The sequence below is a fragment of the Sus scrofa genome, chromosome 16 (genome assembly GCF_054392235.1).
Source record: "Sus scrofa isolate SSC_HxYL_T2T_F1_AM1 chromosome 16, Sscrofa_HxYL_maternal_Yorkshire_Landrace_v2.0, whole genome shotgun sequence".
NCBI classification, from domain to species: Eukaryota; Metazoa; Chordata; class Mammalia; order Artiodactyla; family Suidae; genus Sus; species Sus scrofa.
In genome coordinates, this window is record NC_139398.1 from 78863546 (window position 1) to 78881373 (window position 17828).

The 17828-nt window shown below is 42.8% G+C and overlaps 1 protein-coding gene across 8 annotated transcripts in view; it reads right to left on the reverse strand.

Annotated features, from left to right (window-relative positions):
- The window catches only part of SGCD (sarcoglycan delta), a 1031224-nt gene that overhangs the window by 265503 nt on the left and 747893 nt on the right, over positions 1 to 17828 (reverse strand). The window contains exon 1 of one of the 8 annotated variants that reach the window (XM_085001531.1): positions 11826 to 11893. The exons of the other annotated variants lie outside the window; for them this stretch is intronic. The gene's annotated coding sequence lies outside the window, so the exon portion shown is untranslated. Of the gene's footprint in view, positions 1 to 11825; positions 11894 to 17828 lie in introns of those variants that run through there. 8 annotated transcript variants of the gene reach the window in all.

Below are 17828 nucleotides of genomic sequence, written 5' to 3' on the forward strand. Positions count from 1 at the left end.
AGAGAAAAAGATATCCTTCTTTATGGGTAGAAATTCTTGAGGCTAGGATTATTTCAGAATTTTCTCTTCTTTCATAATAATGTCCTGTGGTAGAAAATGAGTTCTTTAGTGGATCCAGACTCAAGCTCGTGGAGTTATTTCCCTGAGGTACAGGCCTGACTTGTGGGACTCACCTGAGTTAGTGTCTGTATATTGGAAAAACCTGGTTTCTGGAATGTCAATTTCAGCCTAATGGAAGAGTCACAAAGTTTCTTTCTGTTGCTGTTGATTTAAACTTCAAATCCTGCAAGCATAACATCCAGGCAGAGAGGGCTGATCTAACTGGCATCAGGTTACTCCCTCTTTCACCTGGATTTAGCTCCAAAATCTGGCTTATGGTAGGATGAGAGTTAGTCTAAGCTCTGTCTTCAGGTAGATAAGAATGTTAGTGGAAATGCCCCAAAGCTGGCTCTAACCTCGTGGATGATGTCAGCTTCACAAACCTGAAACTGCGAAACACTCTAATGAGTAGCAGGGTTTTATTGAAATTCAATAGCTTAGAAATGTGCTTCCTGTAGCCATTATTTTTTGTTAAAAAAAAAATAACATCAAAACCAGACATTTAAAACAAACTGGCTGGCCTAGCAGGTAAAAAAGAGTACATCTCAATTTAAATGGATTTAGTGGCACTGGGCTCTTTTTTTTTTTTTTTTTTCCCCCCTTGTCTTTTTGCCTTTTCTAGGGCTGCTCCCACGGCATGTGGAGCTTCCCAGGCTAGGGGTTGAATCGGAGCTGCAGCCACTGGCCTACGCCAGAGCTACAGCAACGCGGGATCCAAGCCACGTCTGCAACCTACACCACAGCTCACGGCAACGCCCGATCCTTAACCCACTGAGCAAGGCCAGGGATAGAACCCGCAACCTCATGGTTCCTAGTCGGATTCGTTAACCACTGTGCCATGATGGGAACTCCTGGGCTCTTATTTTTATTTTGAGGGTCGCAACAACATACTTTACTGTCCAGACAGCACATACAATGTACCAGGGTAGTTGTGGGGGCTATTGTTCTCAGGAGAGAGGTTAAGAAATACAGAAGAAAAGGAGGAACCTGAGTTTCCCTCTGGGGTTGACGCCACATACATATATGAAGCTGGTCTTATCCCATCCTTTCAGCTGTCGGTGAGCCAAGACAAACAGGAGAGGGAATATGAACCACCCTTGTGAGTATCAGAAGCCAGTGAGCATTTAAGATGGGTATACAGTGTCAAATGCAATTTGGATCAATTCTCTCTCCTCAACCTCAGCATGCCCCTTGCCCCCTCACAGTCCGACACCTGAGATGTGTTGTCTTCCAAAATGTCACAGGGCTGATCCCTGTTCCATATCCAGCATGCATCTAAGAAAAGGAAGAATGCTAAGGCAAGTCCACGATCTTGGGGGCATAGAGGCAAAGTCAGAACAGCACAAGTTCACCGCAGCCACATTGGCCTTCTTACTTGTCCACTGAACACATCACACAAATGCCACCTCAGGGCCTTGGTACTTGCCATTGCTTCTGCCTGGAATGCTCTCTCCCCCACGCTCTCAACGCAGCTAGCTTCTCCACTCAAGTTTTTCTCATCATTTCCTCCATGGGCCTTCCCTGACCACACTATGCAAAAGAGCACCCCTCGATTCTTCTGTGGTGGCATCCCCCTCCGTATCTGACATTCCTCTTTCACTTACTGGGATATGATTGGTGTCTCCACTAGAGTGTAGCTCTATGGGGAGAGCGATAATGCTTTGTTTATTGTTGGAATGATGTCTGGCATGTATTAGGAGGGCAAGCAGTATTTGTTTAATAAATGCATTCATCTTTGACAAATCACTAAAGCCAAGTCATTTTTTTTCTCATCTATAAGTGGCATAATGATATCTAACAGCATAAAGCTTTGCAAAGGAATTACAATACTTAGAGAAATTACTTGACAAACCATGAACTGCAGTGAAATATTTATTAGTAATGGCTCTTATTGCCTGTAGAGTTAACTTGCTCTTCTATAAGAGTGCCATGCTGTGATGGGTTTTCAAGCTTTGTCTTGATCATCAGCTTGTCCCAAGAGTGAGTGAATTCCTTGAAAGAGTAATCATAGTTCATTATTTTCCTTTAGGCTAAGTGAGACAATAAATTCTCATTGGCTGAGAGATGGGTAAATGGATAAATGGGGTCGGTAAGATGCCTTAGTAGAAATGCAAAAGGAAAGGAGATGGGGCCGACTGTGCACTTCCAACTCATGAAACCGAGAAACGAGGCAGAACACTGATCGTGGAACAGATCAGCACTCAAAGTTTCCTCAACTGGGCGTCCTGAAGAGCCACAATTCAGAAGTCCAAGATGAATTACTGGTCAAAAATCAATACATCTGTCATGATTAATCAAATGCTCATAAATAGGAGGTCAAGCCTGGGCCATGAATCCACTCTGTGATGTGGAAACAGATGCAAGGCCCTAGGGAGAGATGAGAATAAGGGTATGGCCAGGGCAAGGCCTGAAGACGTTGGTGGGGGCATTTGGTTAGGGCAGAGAGAACAAACCTGATGTAACTGGGCCTACCAATATGTGGTCAGAGATGGCAGTGGATTCCGCCCTGAGTGGGTCTTCTTCAACAAAATGTACATCTCTCTAATGACAATTACTTCTCATAGTTCATGAAATCACAGTAAACATAAAAGATCCACACATGCAAACTCTTTGTTGTCTATGGTTCTGTTTTTATAAAGACAGGTTATGTCAGAAATTCCCTGATATAAATCTATAACTGAGTAGGACCCCGTGGGGCTTTCCTGGACAAACCTCTCCACCATATCCTCCACTTTAGCTCCTCTCTGAAGGACCTAGATAGTAGTTTCTGATGTACATTTCTTGAGTTGTTATAGATGCTAAAATCCTGCCAGATGGAAGAAATTAACTGCTTGACGACCATGAGTATATACCCTCTAGAACCACAAGAGCCTAAGGATAGACAGTGTTAACCCTTGTCACACAACCCTGCTACCTCACCCTTGACTAATCAGACAATTGTGCAGAAGCTGATCATAAAACCTGGGACTCACCTGGCCTCTAAAAAATGCTTTGCTGAATAGAATACTACACAACCATGATAAAGAACGAACAAAATAAGGCGATTTGCACCAACATGCGTGCAACTAGAGATTCTCATACTAAGTGAAGTGAGTCATAAAGAGAAAGACAAACACCATTTGATATCACTATTTGGAATCTAAACAATGGCACAAAGGAGCCTATCTACAAAACAGAAACAGACCCCAGACACAGAGAACAGGCTTGCGATTGCTAAGGGAGGGATTAGGGTGGACAGGGAGTTTAGGGTTAGTAGGTGCAAACTATTACATTAGAATGAACAAGAAGTGAGGTCCTACTGTATAGCACAGGAAACTATATCCGATCTCCTGGGATAGACCATGACGGAAAATAATTAAGAAAAGGAAAGATATACATATGACTGGATCACTTTGCTATACAGCAGAAATTGGCACAACATGCTAAATCAACTGTACTTTAATAAAAAAATGTTTTAAAAAAGTAAAAATATTTTGCTGAAACCCATCCCAGAGTTCAGGCTTTTTGGAGCATTAGCTGTCTCAGACTCCTTGAATGGCGCCTTACAATAAACTGCATTTTCCTTCATCACAGCACAGTGTCAGCAGATTGACTTTACTGCATATGGACGAGCAGACTCAAATTTTGGTTCAGTAACATATCCAGTATGTCCCAGTACAAAAGTAAAGAACTTTAGAGCAAAAGAAATCTTGAAGATCATGTAACCTAACTTTGCCATTTTAACAGAAAAAGAAATAAGGTCTAAGACTCTAGGGTGACTTGCCTGTAGTCACACAAGTATTCAAGTGGCAGGACTACAGCCATGATTTGGACTCCTGACCCCTGACCCCTCATCCAGTGTTCTTTCCACTTTTCTGTTAGTGCTGAACAAAGCCCACGTCAGTCACATATTTTGAAAGTTAGCAATCCAACGGAACAAAATGTCAAGCCATGAATTAAAACTGGGACCTTACTTCATTCCGGAGTCCTACTTGCAGAATCCTGAAAATTTAGGTTATCAGGAAGAATGTCCCCGATATATAAAAATCCCAAGGCTCCTCCAATTATCTAGAATTTATTTTAGAGCTGGAAAGCCTTAGCAGACAGTAAGTTCAATTCCCCAGTTTTGCAGATGATGAAATACATCTTAAAGAGGTTACTTTCCGAGTATCGCACAGCTGGTCAAAATGAAGACCCAATGATTTAATAAAATGATTTTTAGAGTATTCTGTATAGGTAGTTCTAATTGTCTGAAAATATGTGTCCCAGGAATGCTCAGAAGAAATCCCATCTCATTCTAATGGGCCTGCTCACGTAAAATGGTTGGAAGGAAGCCAAGGGCACCTAGCATCTAGGAAAAGCACTCGAGAGGTGATGTCATTTACTTTATAACCACTGAAAGACAATTCTGTTTTTCACCTGACAAGTGAAATACACCTAGGGCAAATGCAATTCTCCAAACCAGTGTTTTATGGGGCTCAAGGCACTTGGGGGCCTGGCTTATGGCCTGACCTAGAGTAGACAATAAATTCTTGTTGGGTAGATAGAGGGATAAGGAATGGAGAGTAAAGAAAAGGCCTATGTAGAAATGGAAAAGGAAGAGAGACGGGGGTCAAGTGTGTTGCTCCGATTCATGAAGCTGAGAATTAAAACAAAACACTGGCCATGACAACAGATCGGTATTCTAAGACTCCGACTCCGATAACTTAAAGACTGCCTCCAGCCAGGCATTCAAGGTGAACCCATGTTCAAATAAAGAAATAGGGTTTCAGAGTTCCTATTGTGGCCCAGTGGAAATGAATCTGACTAGGATCCATGAGGGAGCAGGTTGGATCCATGAGGGAGCAGGTTCGATCCCTGGCCTCACTCAGTAGGTTAAGGATCTTGCATTGCCGTGAGCTGTGGTGTAAGGTCACAGGCATGCCTTGGATCTGGCATTGCTGGGTCTGTGGTGTAGGGTGGTGGCTACAGCTCCGATTAGACCCCTAGCCTGGGAACCTCCATAGGCATGGGTGCAGCCCTAAAAAAAAAAAAAAAAAAGGCAAAAGACAAAAAAAAAAGAAAGAAAGAAAGGTTTCTAAATTACTAAAAATTTATCTGGTGGGTATGAAGGGGTGAGGGGGGAGAGCAAACAAACAAATAAAAACCTTGCTCGGGTAAACCTAGCCCTCCTGCTTAGTCACTGAACAGACTACCAGTTTCACTGTGGACCAGGTTTTCTGAAATCCCTTGAACTGGTGTCTGGTTATAGAGGTTTGGATAAGTAAGCAATTCTGTCCAGAACTATGTGATATGTGACTATATGAACTCTACATGGCAACCAAGAAACCAAGACTGGAACTAAAAGCACTCAGTGGGGTAAACTCCTGTGGATGGGCCAGAAAGTTGGAGCAGACCAGCTAGCTGGCTGTGGCCAGAGTGGGCACTTGAACTGAGATAATCTTCTAAGAACTGGCTCCCGTCAAACTCTTAGAGTATGCCCACATCAAATGTGGGTACAAATGTTAATAAAACTCCAGGACAAAACTGCCTCTTACACCCACCTGAAAGTCTGTAAAGCACTACTCAGAGACAAACACCCTCCAGCTCAATTTTAAACAGAAACGCATTTATCCTTTGGCTCAGTGGCATTTGCACGAGGTGAGGTCTTCCCATCCACCCCCTTATCCTGGGAAATTTTCCTCTTCACCTGCACACCCCTTCTGCGACCTCACCAGTCCCCGATGCCAGTACTCTCTCCGCTTCCTTTCCCCACCCTATTCTATTCCTATTGGAAGAACAAGAGTGGGGTTCTATGGCAATTTCTTCCGCTCACTATTGTATGGCCCCTGACCAGTGGTTCTCAACCAGGGGTGATTTTCCTGCTCAAGCGGACATCCAGCAATATCTGGAAATACTGATGGCCATAGCATTGATGGGGCGAGGGGTAGCTAAGAACATCTAGTGGGTAGAGGCCAGGGTTGCTGCCAAACATACTATGATGCACAGAACAATCTCCCTCAGTAAAGAATAATTTGGTCCAAAATGCTGAGGCTGAGAAACTCTTTCCTAAACAATTCAAACACAGTAGCTCTCAGTTTCCCAATTGACTGCATGGATGGTCCGCCTTTCTCTCCTTGCTCAGTCTTGTAGGGAGGATGGATTGGTTACATGCATGTGTTTTGAAAAGGATTTTATGCCTTTACTTTGCTTTTTAGCCCTTGGTACCTCTTCAGATTATACAAAAAGGATTAAAAGGTGCTTTAATCTTACTCATTTACAATATTATCTTCATCCTTTCACTTTAGAGATAATATGTAAAGAAAACACAGTTTCTTATTTACCAAAGCTTAGTGAGCAAGTGTTGCTACCTGTTTTTGAGATAAAGTAACTGGCTGAAGGAAGGCCGACAGTTTCCTCAAGGGAAAAAAAAGTTATAGTTATTGTGTTTCCTGATTTGATAGTTATATTTGATGTTTATATGTGTAAAATAATAACTCAATAAAAAAATATTACCAATCCCTTACAATATCCCAGACAGTGAGCTAAATGTTCAATATATGCTGACCACTGATTGCTTATAACAACTCCTGAGGTAGGGCCCATTATTATCCACAGGTGTTGATGACTAAATGAAGTCTCAGAAGCAAATTATTTGCCCAAGGACAACTAATAAATGGTGAGGCTGGGATTTGATATTAAGCTGGACTCTTAACATTATGCCATATTTTGCTTGACACTGAATGTATGTTTCAGGGATTGGGAGTAGAACAAAAGTGCAACTTAGACACAGATGCTGCCCTCATTAGCTAGCTGTCTCCTACAGGAGAGGAGACCCAAACGTGATAGGAGACAGTAATAAATGCCAAAGATGGGCCAGTGACATTCCAAAATGGGATTCTAAAATTTCTGTCTTTTTTTTTTTTTTTTTTTTTAGGGCCGCACCTGCGTCATATGGAGGTTCCCAGGCTAGGGGTCAAATCAGAGCTACAGCTGCCGGCCTACGCCAGAGCCGCAGCAATGCAAGATCCAAGCCGCATCTGCAACCTGTGCCACAGCTCACAGCAATGCCAGATCCTTAGCCACTGAGCAAGGCCAGGGATGGAACCCTCAGCCTCATGGTTCCTAGTCGGATTCGTTTCCGCTGCTCCATGAGAGGAACTCCGGGATTCTAAAATTTAGACTTAAGGCATGTGCATTCAGAGTATTGAAATTAGAATTAGGATGAAAAAGAAGCAATAGAAAGGAGGTGCCCTGGCAAAGGGGATTCCTCAAGTGGAGAACAACGCTTAATTACTCTGAGTACTTACAGGGCTGCTCTCTATTCTGTTAGGTCAGTCTATACTGATTAGAATACTACAAAGGTAAGCCCAGTGTCTCTGGGTCACCTTCTCTGCAGATAAGTTTCTTTTGCCACAATCCATGGACATAGATTTGACTAAGGATGGTAAATATGGTCCTGTGTGATGCCACCCTTCCTATGAAATGCAGAGCAAATGCCATCAACAGGACACAGCACCCATCCCTGGGTTGTTGGGGAAAGCTGCAGAGTCCTACTCATCTTTCTGCTCTAGGCTTTAATGCAGAATTTGACATATAAAATAAAAATTATTTCACCTTTCTAGGTTTTTTTCTACCTGATGCTGTATCTCTGCTGCAAAATACATTTATGTTTGGGTATAAATAGCCTTAGGCAAAACAAGGGATTTGAACAGCATGGAGGCGCAGAGACCTGACAGTTGAAATTAACATCAAAAGAGAGATTCAAATCCTTTTAGCAGAGGGTGATTTTATGTTAAATTTACCAACATGGAGTTCCCATCGTGGTGGTGCAGTGGTTAACGAATCCGACTAGGAACCATGAGGTTGCGGGTTCGGTCCCTGCCCTTACTCAGTGGGTTAAGGATCCGGCGTTGCTGTGAGCTGTGGTGTAGGTTGCAGACACGGCTCGGATCCCGCGTTGCTGTGGCTCTGGCGTAGGCTGGCGGCTACAGTTCTGATTTGACCCCTAGCCTGGGAACCTCCATGTGCCGCGGGAGCGGCCCAAAGAAATAGCAAAAAGACAAAAAAAAAATAATAATAATAAATAAAAAATTTACCAATAGTTTACCAATAGTGGACTAGATTTACCTCCAAGTGTCCTGGCAGCCATGGCAAAAAGGAAAATACTATCAGAGACTACCACTATCATTTGGTGAAAAAAGGGAAGGCCAGAGTTAAGTTGGAATTACTAGACGTTTTTTTTTATTTTCCTTTTGGGGCAGGGATGCTAAATCACACAAGAATGTAGCTGCATGGTTTTTCATGTAAAGATAAATAATACTGAACATGTAGGTCATGTGTTTCAGAAAAGAATGACATGTGTTGATGATGGATAATAGAGAGTAATTCTCGGGAGTTGCATTGACATGTGCTCTTGGCTATGAGGAGGCTATTGATGAGAGTGTGTATATGGCTTACCTCAAACTCATCCCTAATTCTAGATAAAGCAGCTCAAGAGCATGTTTTTGGAAGGTGAGCCTGTACTGTTAGGAAACAGTCTGTTAAAAAAATATTAGACTTTCTGACACAAACTCTTAATACCTAGCACAGTGCTCTTTCAAATGGGCTCAAGAGAAGTTAAGGCCTCGAGACAATGCATAAAATGAAATGAAGTCCAAAAAGTGAAAATTGCCCTTGAAAATCTCTTAAGTTCCCATAAAATAAGGAACAGACAGCATTTATATAGGACTGTATACATATCTGCATGTAACTTTATGATGCTTACAGTGACGGCCAGTGTAAAGATTATATAATATTGAAAACATTACCTTTTTAGAACATTGTTTTAATTTCTTTAGTTATCATTCAGCACATTATTCTTAATTACAAGAGAAAGTTTACATAGTGGAAGTGGCATGAGTCAAAAGTACACTTGAAATAACTTCTCTCTATAGACAGGTCTGAGCCAATGGTATCGAACAGAAATATAAATACATGTGTGTATTTTGAAATTTTTGAATGGCCACATTAAAAAGTGAAAAGAAACAGCTGATATGAAATTTAACTATTTTTTATTTAATCAACTATATCTGAAATACTATCCTTGCACCATGTAATCAACCTTTTTTTTTTTTTTTTTGTTTTTGTTTTTGGTGCTAGGACTTGAAAATCTGCTGTTTATTCTCCATTTAGAGCACATTTACATTTCGAACTCTCCACAGCTTTACCTGTGGCCCATGGTTATCATATTTACCATATCAGACAAGGCAGCCTGAAGCCTTTTCTATCCTTTGCATTTCTTTCAGGATTTTAACTTCTGAATATTCCCCACACATATCACTGTGACTATTCAGGCTGTGGTGACTTGTACAACCTCCTTCAATCTATAGCACTGGAATCTAATAATCCATCCCTTGGACTGGGTCCTGGCCCAGAGATTGCTACTTCAGGCCCAGCAGCATTTGAATTTGCTGTCCCCAATTCAGCATCTCATTAAACCCTCAATAGTCAGATGGCAGGCAGGGCATTAGGAAAAGAGGAAGTTTCTCCTTCCAGGGGCCTGGAATTAGACTACCTGCTCAGAGGGCTGTGCTCCTCCCTGTGTCACCAGCTGCCATGACCCCAGCAGGTGGTCTGTGTGGTAAGTTAGGATTAAAGAGGCAAAAGGAAACATATGGCCTCTTCACAGAGATGCTAGTAGAGGCCAAAGGGATGAGAGACAGCTGGTCTCGGATCCCCACCCAGGGTTCTGCACTCACATGTGCCCCTTTCCTTTGGTGCTTCATAAATAGGCCTCTTTAGCAGTCTTTTTTAATAACCTGCCTTTGGAAGGGATCTGAAATTCACTGTAGAAACACTGCCGTTCCTCTTCTTTGCCAAATTCCCGTGACAGCAGGCACTATTATTATCTCCCTTTTTTGACAGGTGTAGATAAGAAAACCTCCGGCTCATGTAGATCAAGAGACATATAACAGCAGAAGTTTCAAACTAGGTGCCTGTGGGCTGTTTGGGACCAGCAGATGTAGGGTGGTTGTTTTTTTTTTTTTTTTTTTCTTTTCTTTTTTTTTTTGATGCAGCTACTGTTTTAAATAAAACATAAAATGAAACAAAAAGTAGTCCGTTTATATTGTGGGTTTCTCTTGGAAAAAGTCATGGGGTTTAGCAACAAGGCTCAAATTCCTTAATGATGACAAGTGGTTAAGGCTGGGTAGCTACTATCCTTTTCCCAAGGTCAGGGCCTCCAGGTTCAGAGCATCACAGACCCTTGGTCCCTGACATTCTTTCCTTTTCTCTCTTTATCCTTTCCTTTTTTTTAGCTGGTTGGTCCTTGTACGTTTTTGAGACTAAGGCTTTAGCTTAATGCATCAGACTTAAACAGTGTGTACAACATTTTTTTCAATAAAGGAAATTTTAAAGCCTCATCATAGAATTTCAAACACCAATATTCTAGGTGAGGGAAAAAAATACTTTTTTGTGTCTTTTCTTTTTAAGGGCCACACCCTTGGCATATGGAGGTTCCCAGGCTAGGGGCTGAATGCGAGCTGCAGCCCCTGGCCTACACCACAGCCACGCCAGACCCAAGCTGCATCTGCAACCTACACCACAGCTCATGGCAATGCCGGATCCTTAACCCATTGAGCAAGGCCAGGGATCGAACCTCCATCCTCATGGATCCTAGTCAAATTTGTTTCCGTTGAGCCACTACAGGAACTCCAAAAAATATTTATTTTTGTTATGGATCTTCTCTTTGATACTATACCCATTATCCTAATCTTCTCCCCAACATTATGGAATCCATTCTATTATCTTGTCTTTGATTTGTCGGATGACAAAAGCAATGCCAAGAGAGGTTTAGACATGTGTTCAAAACCACATTTACACAGCACTGTTAGGGCATGGGCTGGGATGAGCTTCCCAAGCCATCCTTCTATTACCTGACAGTGTTCCCCCCACCCAACTCTCAGGGAATATTGTGACCTTTTACACACATAGCATTTGGTATGTATGGCCTTTCCAAGGCAATAAAATCTGAGTGTGAATACCTAAAGGGCCTCTTAAAACCTTGAGCAAGTACCTTAACCTTCTGAGATTTAGCTTTCACAATTTTCTAAAAAACACACCTGATTTTCAGTAGAGGAAACGGGGAGGAAAGTAAAGCACCCAGCATTATTCCTGGGAGAGAGTATGGTTTCAGAAAATGTTGATTTCACTCCCATCCCCACCCTACCCCACTCCACCCCACCCCAGCCTCCACACTTCCAATCTAGTTAACCAAATAAGCTAATACAGAAAAAACAAAATAATGCCATTTTCAGCAAGATGCATGGAACCAGAGGCTCTCGTACTAAGTGAAGTCAGAAAGAGAAAGGCAAATACCATATGATATCACTTACATCTGGAATCTAATATATGGCACAAATGAACCTTTCCACAGAAAAGAAAATCATGGACTTGGAAAACAGACTTGTGGTTGTCAAGGGGGAGGGAGGAAGATGGACTGGGAATCTGGGGTTAATAGATGCAAACTATTGCCTTGGGAATGGATAAGCAATGAGATCCTGCTATGTAGCACTGGGAACTATATCTAGTCACTTACGATGGAACATGATAATGTGAGAAAAATTATGTGTGACTGGGTCACTTTGCTGAATAGTAGAAAATTGACAGAACACTGTAAACCAGCTAAAGTGGAAAACAAAATAAAAATCATTAAGAAAAAAATGAATAAAAGCAAGATCTTAAGAAAAAATAAGCTAGTACAGCAATTACTGTAATACCCCACCTACCGAATGTGGTAAAAGCCAGGCTGTTTCGGTAGAACTGTTTCCTCTCTCCGTTCCAAGGGAAGATCCTCACTGACTCAAACCCATCAGGGTCATCTGATTCCCCCTCTGCAATGATTGGCTCAGATTGGGCATGAGAAAACAGCTGGCCCAATCAGAGTGAAGCCCAGGGTTTTTACATAAAGTGAGGGTGGGGTGAGAAGCTCTTTTGTAATCTAAATGTGTGGTATGCAAATGTGATGACTGGAGCAGCTGTTGCCATTTTGTTACCGAGAGTGAAATCATTTGAGGAGGAACCCATTAAAAAGAACCACAAAACTGAGGGAATCCCAGAAGAATGGCATCAAAATTCCAATCAAAGCCTTACTTCCTCTGAGTTTTTCCATTACTTCCCAGTCAAATATGTTCTCTCTAATATAGGCAGAGTGATATAGTTGAAAGCACACTTACGGTGCTTCCCTACTGATTGTCAAGAGTATTTGTGACACCAACCCGTCTTGCTGTTGCTTCAGCCACCCCAATGGGTGTACAGATGTGTGAGTTAAGTCAGCTGGAGGGATGGCCCTTCCACCCACAGGGGCTCCAGCTAGACTATCACTTTCATCAAGACAGAAGCTGGTGGTATGTGCTTTGGTTTAAAGTCATGTCAACTTCATATATTTGGCTTAACGTAGGTTACTACTTTATGGAAAGCACTGGAAAAACCAGGAGACTAGATTCAGACACTTAGTGTAATGCCAGCCAGTGACCTATGAATAGGTGGTGTGTGTCAGCTGTGCCTTCTACCTTCTTTAGAAGAATACAATTATGCAAGGGAAGAAGAGTGAGGCCATGCCAAGACTTTCAGAAAAGCCAGGGCTGGCTGTCTCCTAAATGCCTTCTCTATCTTCTCCATGACTTAGGCCATTGTATTGGGGTGAAAAGGGAACTGCAGTGGTTCTCAGAGTTGTGAGCTCAAGTAAGACACTGCAATGGATATAAACAAAAGGGATGAGTCCTCCTCAGGCCTGCATGCTTTAAAGTCAAGAGCAGGGGTCTCCAAATCAAAGGCCCCAAGAGGCTGTGCAGGTAACTTTAAAGAATGAAATGGACAACGAGGTGGAGGCCTGGAGAGAGTGCAGACCCTGACAGGGCCAGAGCTGCTCAGCTCCATCACACAGTTTGAAAAAGCATCTTTAGAGCTTTTTTTTTTAATGTAAAATTTTTATTAATTTTATTTTTTTCTTTATCTGCATACTGAGAAGACGAAATAAAAAACTTGAGTGGGAGGATCTGGCTAAAGACCCTTGAAGAAGCTGGCTGGCTGACCAGAAAGGAGTAATAGGTGGCAGCTTTTTGCTTCCAAGGATTGCGAGCGGAGAATGGTTTAACAGGATGGGGGAGGTAGAGGGAGGGCTATGGTCCCAAGTGGCCTGCTCCAACAAAGCAGTTTCAAATTGTGAAATACCATGTGGTCTAAAATATGTGCTCACATGACGGCAAAGTTGTTTAATCTTTGCAAGTGACTGAGTGATAACACCAAGAGGCTAAAGCCATTAAAAGAAGAAATTAACGCTTTTATTTCCTGAGATAAGGGGGCCCACCACAGTACCCAGGGCAACATGGAGCAGTACCAGGTTTGGGCAAGCAGAAGCAGGAGTGAGGGGGAAACTGGCTAGAGCCTTTACTGGGTTTTCCCCAAGAAAAGCAAGACAAGGCAGGGTAAACAGATTAAGACTGGCTAGTCTGTATAATTCTGCTGGCTTTTGGGTTTTAAAGGTGGTCTCTGTTTTTCTGATACCTGGACCTGGGATAATTCTGGGAAGGGGGCCTACTGAATTGGTGTGTGAGAGTCATATAAGGAGGTGGTTGGGATGGAAGACCTGGGATTGCATGTGAAAAGTGTGCTCCTAGGCATGTTGTTATCTTTATGAATTATATTTGATCCTTGAACAACATGGGCTTGAATTGTGTGGGTCCACTTACACAGGGATTTTTTTCAAAAAATATATACCACAGTACTACATGGTTCAGCATTGCTGAATCTGCAAATGAAGAATCATAGGTAGGTAGGGCTGAATAAAGTCATACGCCTATTTTCAGCTGTATCAGGTTTGGTGCTCTAACCTCCATGTCATTCAAGTGTGTGTCAATAGCCCTGGAGGGAGAGTCTCTTCCAGAGTCTGTAAGGCCCCCAAATGCCAGACCATTAGGAATAGAGAAAATAAGAAAATACAGTCAATATAAACTGGTTCAGTGATAAAGAGATGCCAAAGAGACTAATACAATAATCTAAAAACACACATTTGGAAAATCGTCTGGGAAGAGGCGGTTATCAGGATCAAGGCAATAGCTAGTGTGAGATCCCTATGAAGCCTCCATAAAAGAGGCCAAGCACAGAGAACACTGGTACCAACTACACCAGTACTCGCCAAGGAGGGCTCCTCTATCTTTTTTCCTCTTCTCCCTGAAAACTGCAATGAGGTTGTTTTTGTGACTTCAATTTTCCGGATGGCTTATTATCTGAGAGTAACCAGAAATGTCATGGGACCTGTCTAAAACTCATCCAAGGTCAGGAGAAACACTGGGTCTATTGAATGGATTCTCGTGGATTATACTGCACTTGGGAGAATGACCCTGTTATCTAAAAGCATCTTAGGAGTCTCACTTGCTTTGCTCAATGCACGGGCTCCACCATAGTATAATACAAAAACGTATACATATCTAAACAAATACCACATTTTGTTGATTCCATTCTACTCAATGGGGCTCAACAATACTAAAGGACTCCTTAAAAGGAAGATCATAATATAGAAAGAATCAAGTCTGAAATACTCTTTCAAACTGCTTTTCAGTTCATTTAGCACTGACAATTGCATGGGTTTCCTTTCTTTTTTGCTATTTCTATTTCTTTTTTTTTTTTTTTCTTAAGTTCACTGAATTAACAGTCAATGTCTAAAATCACTGTTGCTTGCAGTTCAAGGATATTGGAAATTCCAATAAACCTTCTTGTAGGCTCATAAAATATCCTTCTCCGAAAAAGAAATGCCTGTTGAGATCACAGTACTAAGATGTACTTTGGAGGAGACTTGTTCCTTGGATTGGAGATACCAGCTGGCCTGGATGTGCATGTTTAAAACAAAAGGATTTCATTTACCTATCAGACAGTACTTGATTCGGATGGCCAGCGTCATTGTGACATCAAGCTGCCAGGATGTGTTCCTCCCTCGGGTGACAATTTTCCTCTACAACAATCCTGCTGAAGAAGTTGGGGATTTACTATTCACTGCCTCCCAATTCCCTCGTGTGCAACATTTAGCCACAGAAGCATTACACTACGCCCTATTTTCTGGAAGGCATTTTTCTTTTCTCCAGTTTCAGATATGGTTTGTCTATGCCTTGATCTCAAAATTAACCCCAACTGCTGCTCTTTAAAGTTTTAAACTTCAAGTCTCCTTAAGGCCATGTTTGTATATAATGATTATACCAGAATTTAGTTTCTCTGGATGTTAGGGGTGACAAATGAGGATCACTGAATTTTTTATCTTTTTTAGCCCACTCTCTTTCTCAGCTCTTCTATCATCTTCCTTGTGCTTCCACTGTGGCTGCTTCTGCCAGTGCATACCCAGTTCACATCTAGAATGTTTTTCTTGTTACTAACATATGGATTTTATGAATTTTTCCAAGATGAACTCAAAACCATTTTTTACTGGGTTAAAATGCAAATCCCCAAAATGCAACTGGAAGGTGACAACAGACAGAGAGGGCTTCAGGTCTCTGCAAATCCTCTGCTGTCCTCCTAGACCCCACGTTTAAGAACCAGCCAGGCAGGGGACCATCTGGAAGTGATCCAGTTCTTGGCTTGGTTTGCTGATAAATCACGTGGAGACCTGGGCTAGCCAAGCCTGCTCTGGCCTTAGTGATGAGGAAGCACACACAGCTGACTTTCGCCCTCAAGCAGGGCGAGTCACAACAAGCAGATGGATTGCCCCTCTGATTTCTCACTTTTCAGCCCTTGGAATCTTCACCTTCAAGTCCCACAGTCTCCTGTCCCAAGAAAGGTGCTGCCCCATTTGCACATCTCTCCTTTCTTCTTTTTTTCTGCCTTTCTCATGTCTGACCACTTTCCCAACCAAGTACTCCACAACTCCTTTTTCTGGGCCCCCAACCTAACCCTCTAGGGTTTGAATGGGCCTCTTCATTACCGAAGCATATTGAGTTGGGTTCCTGAGATTGCCAAAGAAATATATACTGCAGAGCCCTCCAGGAGCTGTTTGCAGCGCTGGTGTTTTGAGGAGTGTTTGCTTTACTACAACAGGACTTGTTGACTCAAGGGAGGGACTGGAAGAAAATGGGAGTCACAGAATATCTTGTCTCTTCCTATCTTTTGGGTAAAGTCCTTTTGGAGAGATGGGCTAGAGGAATAGGCAGATAGAACTAGTCAGAACAGTTTTCTAAATAAGACATGTGTTCCGTGACCCACAAGGGAAAAAAAGGCGGCACAGAGTGACAAAGAGATTTTTTTTTTCTTACTCTTCTGCATGGGTCCCAGATGAGCTCTGACCTCCTCAGATACCCCCAGCCTTAGGACAACCCACAGGCTGAACCACCATCCTAAGCACTGGCATGCTAAGACATGCCATGACACAGGAGGGGCACCTCCAAGAGGAGTCGTGGGCAGGGGAAGTGAACTCAGGCAAGAAGGAATAGAGTCAGGGGAAATGTGGCTGCCACTGAAAGGCTGATTTGTGGCAACAAGGGAAAGATCCCTTTGTGGATGGTTAAGATACTGTGAAAAGAGACTGGCTTGCAGTAATCGAGGCAAGGGGAACCCATGCCCAACCTATTACTGGTATAAAATGGAAGCGGGGGCTTGCTCTATTGTCAGAGGTGGGTGAAGCCAGTCATATTCTGCGAGTTAACAGCGAGGGAAAATAAGAGCTAAGAATTATCATTTATTTAGCACCTACTGGATGCCAGTCACTATACTACCATCTTTCTCTAGAGGCATTAGCTTATTTTATCTTTAACATCAATTTTATAGTATCAGCATTATTATCATCAGTATTTTATAGTCAGGGAAACTAAGGCTTGAAGCGGTTTGGTAAATTCCCGAGGTCACGTGGTTGGGAAGTACTGAACCCTTGAGACCATGTCAAGTTAATGCTCCCCTAATGGCACAGCAAAACTAGGCTAAATGGACTCTGGGCACACGCTCAGCCTCCCTCCTTCCTTATATCCAGAGTTATGAGGTCCACTTTCTACCTGTTATCCCAATTATCCTTTTAAAAACCGCCAATTAGAAAGGGCACATTTCTAAACTGGTTTCTGCTTCAGTCAGGACCCAAATTAAATCTGTTTCCTTTCAAACCCAGCTGGCTCTTCTTTCCCTGACCAGCTGGAACAGCTCCCGCCTCATCAGAGAGCTGTCGGCAGGGCTGGGTGGCCCGTGTTCAGGACTCCCTGACCGACTGCTGGCAGATGCTGCGTCAAAGAAATGACACACGCCTCCATGGCAGCACTAAGGAGTCCACCCGCACTGCATACAGGAAGTGAGAGTCTGCAGCCAGGCTTGGAGTTTAGAGCCAGGATGAGTGCAAAGGTGCTCAAGGCAGCCTCCAGACCATGGGAAGGAGATCCCGACACATGATGTTGCACAAGGCTGAATCATTTCCAAGGAGAGTTACTTGGTACCAGTGAATTCCACAGTGACTAGCCCACAGTTTGTCCACCTCGCACTGTGGACATCTGAGGTCTTGCTCATTCTTGGTGGTGGGGGCTCTGCTGTGTCCTGTGCTCTGTAGGGTGTCTGGCAGCACCCCACTAAACAGCAGCCATGCAAGTCGCCCCCATCCCTCCCCTAACTGTGATGACACCAAAAATATCCTGGGACATTGCCAAATGTCCGTTCGGGGATAAAATCACCCCCATTTGAGAACCAAAGCACTTTCTGATCTTGACTAATCCATGATATGATAGGGAGAAGTGAGTCAGGTTAGGTGTGAGGAAACATGAGTGAGAGTTCAG